General features: G+C 47.8%; 2 pseudogenes; both read right to left on the reverse strand.

Annotated features, from left to right (window-relative positions):
• Positions 1-2,463: 2,463 nt before the first annotated feature.
• LOC136663520 (5S ribosomal RNA) lies at positions 2,464-2,583 on the reverse strand (annotated as a pseudogene).
• Positions 2,584-8,444: 5,861 nt separating this feature from the next.
• Positions 8,445-8,561, reverse strand: LOC136663331 (5S ribosomal RNA; annotated as a pseudogene).
• Positions 8,562-9,794: the final 1,233 nt, after the last annotated feature.

Raw genomic sequence — 9,794 nt, forward strand, 5'->3', positions numbered from 1 at the left:
TTTAATTTTCAGCTCTTCCAAGCAAGCATGCATGAGTTTTCAGCCATAGAAACAAACAGTATTGTGAGGTTGATTTCCACCAGGAACTACAGCAATCTAAATTCTGTTTGGCCAACAGAAGTATCTGTTGTGGTTCATTTCCTGCTTCTTAGAACCACCTGTTAGATCTTACAGACATCACACAGAAAAGTTCTTTGATAAGGCATTAACACACACACACACACACACACACACACACACACACACACACACACACACACACAAGAAATCTACTTGTGTACATGGAATCCAATCATTTTTCCAAGCATACATGGGTCCCAAATGGATGGTTATCATTTTGTTTCAAGGTGACTGATGAAGTGGTTCAAGGTGCTGGTGATCACTGTTAAAAGTAATGGACGGCTTAAAGCAGTGGCTCCCAAACTTACTGGGGTCATGGCGCTCCCGCAGCCTCCGCTTGCTGGCTCAGCTGGGCACCACCATCTTGGATCTTGCAAAACCTCTGGAGAACTAAGATGATGATATACAGATCTCGCAAGCTCTCGCAAGGTTCAAGGTGGCAGCACACACATCTCGTTAGATTTCTTGAGATGGTGCTGCCCCCCAAAAATAGGTGGGGGGGCCCACTGGGGAAATCCCATGGCACTCCTGTGAGTGTGCTTCAACACCTTAAGGTGTCATGGTGCCTACTTGGGGAATGCTTGGCTTAAAGTCAAGATACATGAAGGCTCACCCTCCTCCATATGAACCTACATGCCCATGGAGATATACATGTTGCATGTTGGCAACCTTCAGTCTCGAAAGACTCTGGTATTGCGCTCTGAAAGGTGGTTCTGGAACAGCATCTAGTGTGGCTGAAAAGGCCGATTCGGGAGTGACAATCCCTTCCACACCGGGAGCAAGTGCAGTCTGTCCCTGGTCTGTCTCCCTGGCTACAGGCCTTCCTTCTTTACCTCTTTGCCTCAGACTGTTGGCCAAGTGTCTCTTCAAACTGGGAAAGGCCATGCTGCACAGCCTGCCTCAAGCAGGCCGCTCAGAGGCCAGGGTTTCCCACTTGTTGAGGTCCATCCCTAAGGCCTTCAGATCCCTCTTGCAGATGTCCTTGTATCACAGCTGTGGTCTACCTGTAGGGCGCTTTCCTTGCATGAATTCTCCATAGAGGAGATCCTTTGGGATCCAGCCATCATCCATTCTCACGACATGACCGAGCCAACGCAGGCGTCTTTGTTTCAGCAGTGCATACATGCTAGGGATATAGGAGATATAGGAGATATAGGAGAGAGGTTTCTTGCATGCACCACCACCTGACAAGTTTAGCTGGCTGGAGTGCACATGAGGCCTTTGTCTCCCATCTTGCTAGCATCCTGATGGAGGTTGAAGAGCTGGCTCTTCTCACAGACAATTTTAGAGATTGCTTTAAAGCCTGCTCTCTCCAGTGCTCTTGTGTTTATGTTTTATGGATTTGTTTTTCATTGCTGCTGCTAACTTATATTGTGTTTCCATATTGACTTGCTTTAGCTGACACTGGAGGTTGCCTTTAAGTCCCCCAAAAGGAGAAAGGTAAATGCTTTTAAAATATGTGAATGAAATGTATTTTCACCCCCAGCACAATGTCTTTTTTCTAGTGGCTGTTTGCTGGTGTTTATTCTGCATCTTTTTAGATTGTGAGCCCTTTTGGGACAGGAAGTCACCTAATGCTATAAACATTCACGTTTATATCACACAAGTGTCACGTGTGTTGAAAGCAATATAAAAGAACAACAACAAAGTCAGGATTTTTATTCTTGCAACAGAAGGAGAACATTGTCTAGTATGTAAGCGGCATAATTTCAGGGGGGAAAAAAAGATTGTTTGCTTAATGTCACATTGCCCATGTGCAATGGGCACCAGTAATTGGCTGTGGTGAGCCCTAAAAAGACAGCCATAAAATGCCCCCCTGTGTGCCTTTGCTTTTTATTCTAACCTACTTTCATTCTGGGGAGTTATTGCCAGGCCTTTGCTTTGACTTGTGCCAACAGAAGGGAGCATATGGTCTAATTAATGCAATTTGATGTCGAAAAGAATGCAAATTGCCACAGAGCAGAACCAATGGGGGATCGTGGGTCATAAACATTTGGGATAACAGAGAGCTATTGCACTCTTCTGCAACACGCCGCTAAATTAATAAGGATTAATTAAAAAAAATATATTTTGGAAAGACGACAGAAAAGCAAGGAAGTTTGTAGAAGTCTGTTGCAACAGCAACCCACTGCCATAAGCAATACAAATACTTGGTGGTTGGCAACCTTCATTCTCGAAAGACTATGGCATAAGCCTACAGCACCCGGCATTCCCAGGCGGTCTCCCATCCAAGTACTAACCAGGCCTGACTCTGCTTAGCTTCTGAGATCAGACAAGATCGGGAGATAGTGTTCAGTATAGGGAGATGGTTGGCGACCTTCAGTCTCGAAAGACTATGGTATAAGCCTACAGCACCCGGCATGCCCAGGTGGTCTCCCATCCAAGTACTAACCAGGCCTGACCCTGCTTAGCTTCTGAGATCAGACAAGATCAGGCATGTGCAGGGTAACAGTCGCTATCAATGAGAGAGCAATTCAAACCGGCCGCCTGGCTGGTGCAAGTTCCTTGAGCCAGCAGAGGAGTGTGGCAAACAAGTTGTAAGGCACATCTGCACCTCCTTTGTAGTCAGGGAGGCCAGCACAAGCACACTGGCCTTCTTGCGCCGGAGCAAGCCCTGGGAAAGGTGTGTTTGCACCAGCAGAGGCCAGCGGCAAGGGGTTTGGGGAGGGGCGGTGTTTCAGATGTGTTCCAGGGTGGAAAAGGTGGCCAGCAGACAGATCAGTGGGTGAGCCAGACCGTGAGGGTCTAACTCTGGGCTGCTCAGATCTGCGCCTGCAATTTAGCTGGTTCGGATCTGAGTAGCCCCATTGCAGTGGCTGGGGCAGTTCTCAGGATAAGGGGGAAAATACCCCTTGCCTCGAACTGTGCCACAGTCACCCCCGCGCCGGATACAGTGGAAGCCAGTCGTCCTGCCTGTTCCAGCACAGGTTAGGATTAGGTTATAAGCGCATGATGTATAATCAGCCTAGGACCTCAAGGGGGCTGTGAGAGCTGCACCTTCAGTTGAGGTAGCCAAACAAGTCCTTAAAGGAGAACTACAGAATGACAGTGTAAGTTCTCAGCCTTTAAATCCTCCTCCCCCCTCCCCAAAAAAGTGCTGTTTCTGGCAAGGAATGAGAGTGTGCTTTACAGCTGTTGGCTCCACCATCTCCCTTTAAAAAGGCCACTGCCCAATTTTGTAGGCATGGACTCCAGCAGTGCTGGGGGAATGTTGGCTGGAGGACTATTTGGGGTCCAAATTGATCAGCAGAGCAACGTCCTGGCCAGAACTAGCTCGTGATTTCCCCTATGCAGGGGGTTCAGGTGGGCTGGGGGTATTGAGGGTCTGCACTGGAAGAACGTCCCACAACCCCCATCTGTCGCAGTCCCAGATTCTATCTCATCCCTGGACGGAGGCCATTCTCTTCCTGGGGTCATGACATTTTGCGAATTGGTCAGGTATATATGCTGATAAGAAATAACAAATCTTTACTTCATTTACATTCTCTGTATGTAGTCTTCCAAATGAAGCTGATTCTGTGGGATCTTCCCCCGTTGCCCTTCTACTTCTTCCCCCAGGTGCCATTATCTTGGATCTTGCAAAATCTCACAAGATCCAAGATGCTGGCATCCAAACTTTGCAAGATTGGATGGGTACCACCAAGATTAGGGTTGGACCATCCAAGATGGTAGTGCCCAGCTCAGCCAGGAAGAAGAGACTGCAGGGGTGTTGTGACCTAGGTGAGTTTGGGAACCACTATCTAATGCTCTCTCTCTCTCTCTCTCTCTCTCTCTCTCTCTCTGCACATGCGCTGCCTCCGACGCATTCTCGGCATCACCTGGCAGGACAAAGTTCCAAACAACACAGTCCTGGAACGTGCTGGAATCCCTAGCATGTATGCACTGCCGAAACAGAGACGCCTGCGTTGGCTCGGTCATGTTGTGAGAATGGATGATGGCCGGATCCCAAAGGATCTCCTCTATGGAGAACTCGTGCAAGGAAAGCGCCCTACAGGTAGACCACAGCTGCGATACAAGGACATCTGCAAGAGGGATCTGAAGGCCTTAGGGATGGACCTCAACAAGTGGGAAACCCTGGCCTCTGAGCGGCCCGCTTGGAGGCAGGCTGTGCAGCATGGCAAAGAAGGAAGGCCCATAGCCAGGGAGACAGACCAGGGACAGACTGCACTTGCTCCCAGTGTGGAAGGGATTGTCACTCCCGAATTGGCCTTTTCAGCCACACTAGACGCTGTTCCAGAACCACCTTTCAGAGTGCGATACCATAGTCTTTCGAGACTGAAGGTTGCCAACCACATATTTCTCTCTCTCTCTCTCTCTCTCTCTGTTTGTGTGTTTGATCTTCTCTAAGAAAGGGATCTGGTACTGTGTCCTGACACCAAAGCACTTGAACAATTTATCCTATGCACTTCCAACACTCTCAGCTAAAGAACCTTGGCTGTTGAAATTCTATACATGTACTGGTCGAGTTTGATCTTGGGTCTAGGCTGAATTCCAATATCTATTGGAACCTATTTCCAATATTGTGTCTCAAGCCTGGGACATATCAGATATTGTCTTTCAACTATTGTTCACATCCCATCTTCCTTCAGAAGTCAATGTGAGATGCATGGGGTTCCTAGGAACTCCTGTCCATGTGCTGCCGAGAGCTGGAGCTGCTTAGATGTAACATCCTATATCTTCAGACTAAAGATCTTAGCAAAACTGCATGTGCAGACTCTGCTACTGCGTGGTGAGAACAGGACCTACATAATGGGTGAAGATGTAAGTTTCTGCAAAGCAAGCAACAACTTGGTGGGTGCTAATTCCAAAAATGCATTTTTCATTTTATCAGATTTATCAACTTAAGCACTAGGGATTACAGAGACGTTAAATAGAATTCTGACAAACTTATGGTTCCCTAGATGGGGCGGGGGCAAGATCACGATCGTCAAATTGATTTGAAACTGGTATAAACATGTAATAGAGATGCCTTTAGAAACACGAACGGGTATTGAGAGTGCCGATACATAAGAAATGCTGCACTGAGCACAACATTGTTGTCAATAAAGAAAAAAAAAATCCTCTTGCTCATAAACTTTGACTGTCAAGTATAGAAGACTCACCGGAACAGTGAACTGCCAGCCCTAAAATTATGGCTGCTTCCAGATAAAAGCAGAGACAATCCTGAAGGTGCAAGTTACACATGCCCTCTGGTGTTCTCGCCGCATTTCCAAGCCATGCAGAATTTTCGGAGTAATTACATACATAAACCATATACCCTTCCGTGATTTGTGTTCCCTCCCTTAATGATATACACTCGCCGTGTGCAACATTCAGAATGGTGATGTATGCCATTTTGCATTGCCATTGTCAGATGTTTTCATGATGGGCATATTTCAGAAGAGCCGCATAAAATACTGTCATTGGAATTATATATATTTCCTTCCAAGTGATGTGATTTGTTTACAGAAGCAACACCAGGTGAGAGGCAATGCTTTCAAACAAATCAGCCCCAATATGCTATGAAGTCCATTTTTCTCTCTAAGTGATGAGGCTGACTAATGATTGAATGGATGCAATTAATACAAAGGCAAAGTTTTTTAGGTGGTAACTTTATTTCCCTGTCTCCTGGAGCTGCAAAACAGGCCTGTGAAAATGAAAGTCAGGAGAACTTTAAAATAAAATTTATGATGGTTTTATATGAATTTGGGGTGCTGATTCCAAAACTGGTGTTAGTTTTGACCTACAGTTTTGGAGATTCAGCATAGCCTCCCTAGTGAATGGTTCAAGTAGCTTCCTCGTGATGCCATTTTTGGATTCAGCACCCCAAATATACCCAGGAATAGGTCTAACTTTTAAGACAGCAAAATGTGAGCTGGTCAGTGTACTGGAAGGAAACCTTAGAGTAGCTGTTTTCAACCTTTTTCATATCGTGGCACACTGACAAGGCATTAGAATTGTCAAGGCACACCATCAGTTATTTTGGACAATTGACAAGGCACACCATGCTGCTGGTGGGGGGCGCATATCCCAATTGGCTCTACTAAGATATGACCGTCCCCCAAACTTCTGCAGTACACCTGCAGACTAGTCGCGGCACACCAGTGTGCCACGGCACAGCGGTTGAAAAAGGCTGCCTTAGAGGGTACGGATTGGAGCTGGTTCAACAAGAGGCTGGGCAGCCCCAAAATGAACTGGGGTCATGGGGTTTGACATGGGGTTTGTTCCATTAGACAAAGTCAAAACATCAGTCCCTCTAGTTCAGCATTGTTGATACTTGCTGGTATTGACTCTCTAAGAACAAACTCAACCCCACCAGGATGAGGTCTCTTGCTATCTGGTGTGCTCCCTGGGGCATTTGGTGGGCCACTGTGAGATACAGGAAGCTGGACTAGGTGGGCCTTTGGCCTGATCCAGTGGGGCTGTTCTTATGTTCTTAACTACAATTCCCAGGAAGCCTTGCAGGTCTCTTGTTACCTGGTGTGCTCCCTGGGGCATTTGGTGGGCCACTGTGAGATACAGGAAGCTGGACTAGATGGGCCTTTGGCCTGATCCAGTGGGGCTGTTCTTATGTTCTTAAGTACAATTCCCAGGAAGCCTTGCAGGTCTCTTGTTACCTGGTGTGCTCCCTGGGGCATTTGGTGGGGCAGCTGTGAGATACAGGAAGCTGGACTAGATGGGCCTGTGGCCTGATCCAGTGGGGCTGTTCTTATGTTCTTAACTACAATTCCCAGGAAGCCTTGCAGGTCTCTTGTTACCTGGTGTGCTCCCTGGGGCATTTGGTGGGCCGCTGTGAGATACAGGAAGCTGGACTAGATGGGCCTATGGCCTGATCCAGTGGGGCTGTTCTTATGTTCTTAACTACAATTCCCAGAATGCCTTGCAGGTCTTCTTGTTATCTGGTGTGCTCCCTGGGGCATTTGGTGGGCCGCTGTGAGATACAGGAAGCTGGACTGGATGGGCCTATGGCCTGATCCAGTGGGGCTGTTCTTATGTTCTTAACTACAATTCCCAGAATGCCTTGCAGGTCTTCTTGTTATCTGGTGTGCTCCCTGGGGCATTTGGTGGGCCGCTGTGAGATACAGGAAGCTGGACTAGATGGGCCTCTGGCCTGATCCAGTGGGGCTGTTCTTATGTTCTTAACTCTGTTCTCCTTCCTCAGCATACAAAGAGCTTCTTTGGTCTCTCATTCACACTGTGCCTTGCTTGCTCAAGTTGCTGTCTTCTGAAGGGCAGAGTTCAGACCACTGCATAGCGGAGTGCAACCAGACCCGCGACCAGACCTCCGCACTTCCCCTCCCATTCCATCGCCTGGCTTGTAAGGCATATCTCAACCAGAACGGAGCCTTTTAACTGATCTCTGAAGCTACCCTGCCTGCTGACAAAGGATGAACTGGAGCAGGGGAAAGAGAGAAAAATAAGCTAGATCAAAGCACGCAAACCGAGGCCCAGGGGCTGGATCTGTTCACCCAGTGAGCGGAACTATTTGTTTCACCTCCATGTGGCACCTCTCCTGGATAGATTTGGGCTCTGGGACACCCTGGGCAGTCACATCTGCCCAGAAATCCTGTTGGGCAGCCTTTTGGGACACCAGGCAACAGACTCGACTGTCCAGAGCATCCCAGAGCCCAGATCTACCCAGGAGAGGAGCCACACAGAGGCAGAACGGAAAACTGTGGTCCAGACAGGAACCACATTTTCTAAACACAGTGGATACAACTTTGGGAGCCACTGAACTAGATGAAGAGTAAACAGGAACTGTCCTGCTTCCTGTTTACCCTCTAGCATGCAGGCTGGTTGTAGCACGGCTACACAAAAAAATAAAGTAATATAATGGGCATTTGGGGGCCCGCATCCACGAAACGGAATCCTCTGATATGGGGGCCTGCCTCTATTTTGTTATCAAACTAGTGTCAGTTAGAGTTGGCGTTTTTAAGTAGTAACAAATTACATTTTAATAGTTATGCAACATGTTATTGGTTGGCAACCTTCAGTCTCGAAAGACTATGGTAGGGAAAGACTCAGCGTGTGGTTGGTCTGTGGAACTCCTTGCCACAGGATGTGGTGATGGCGTCTGGCCTGGACGCCTTTAAAAGGGGATTGGACAAGTTTCTGGAGGAAAAATCCATTACGGGGTACAAGCCATGATGTGCATGTGCAACCTCCTGATTTTAGAAATGGGCTCTGTCAGAATGCCAGATGCAAGGGAGGGCACCAGGATGAGGTCTCTTGTTATCTGGTGCGCTCCCTGGGGCATTTGGTGGGCCGCTGTGAGATCCAGGAAGCTGGACTAGATGGGCCTATGGCCTGATCCAGTGGGGCTGTTCTTATGTTCTTATGGTATAAGCCTACAGCCCCAGGTATTCCCAAGCGGTCTCCCATCCAAGTACTAACCAGGCCTGACCCTGCTTAGCTTCCGAGATCAAACGAGATCAGGCATGTGCAGGGTAACAGTTGCTGTCATTTGCCTGTTAATTTTAACACGTTAATCTTTTTTTTTATTTTTGTGATTCAAAGATATTTTTTCCATTAATTAGGTTCACACTGATATGTTAAGTAGAGTATATATTTGTTTTACAGTTGCCCCTGAAGAAAAATCTCTTGAACACCAAGTGCGTTAGGATTAATAAACTCAGCTATCTCAAGTGTACCTTTGGGGTTTCCACTTCATTCTTCATAAGGTAATTTTAAAATGTGTCCCCCGCTGACCATTCAACACACATTATGGAAATGATGTCAGGCACAGGGAAATCTTCACACACCTTAAGTGTTATTCTGTTTTGCTTGTTGAGTGAATCCCCGCACGGCCATGTTTCTATAACCCTGCAACGTTCTTCACCTCAAGTGGGTGAAGTGCGCTCAAGGCCCTTTTCTAAGCTCACCTCTTGCCTGTAGCCCTTGGTTCAGGCTGCAAAGAGCTGTTCCCAGTCATAGCCTTTTGCAGCAGGCTGAACAACAAAACCCCAGTGGCATCGCAGAAAGGGACACCCCAGGTCCAGGCCAGAAGGGGCTGCCATGTGAAACCCACTCAAGATGGTAGCTTCGGTGTCAGTAGAAGCAGCAGCACCAACGTGGTCCCAGGTAGGTCCACCTCCTCCTCTTGTTTTGGCAGCTTTGAAATCTTGCCACCTGCCCCGTTCCTTCTCCTTTGGAGGTTCATTTGAAGAAGGAACAGTGCAGCCGTGAGACTGCAATACAGCCATCACCATCGCCTTCTCTTCCAGGAGAACCCAGAAGTGGTCAAAATGACATGTGACGTCACAACATCAATGCCTCTGGGCTCTGGGGCCTCTACCAACACCACTTCAAAACGTTCTTCCCCCCTAACTCCACCTTGGCACCCCAAAACCTCCCTTTATCTCTTCCAGGTTCCTCTGCACAGCACGTCTGTGCTGGGCAGGAGGTCTGGTCTAGAGGGTAGAGCCTCCATTGCCTGAAGATTAACATCCAAAAGGTCGCCAGTTCGAGGCCACCGGCACCGTGCGACCTTGAAGCAGCTGACAAGCTGAGCCGAGCAATTCCATCTGCTCTGAGCGTGGGAGGATGGAGGCCAGAATGTGTGACCAGATCAGAGAGAAACACTTGAATGTTGTGGTTCTTGAAAGACAGAACCTTCTTTCAATTGTAAAAATCCCTACGGGGATTTAAATAGCCTGCCTATGTAAACCGCCTTGAATAAAGTCTTGAATAAAGAC

Source organism: Tiliqua scincoides, chromosome 12 (assembly GCF_035046505.1).
Source record: "Tiliqua scincoides isolate rTilSci1 chromosome 12, rTilSci1.hap2, whole genome shotgun sequence".
Lineage (NCBI taxonomy): Eukaryota > Metazoa > Chordata > Lepidosauria > Squamata > Scincidae > Tiliqua > Tiliqua scincoides.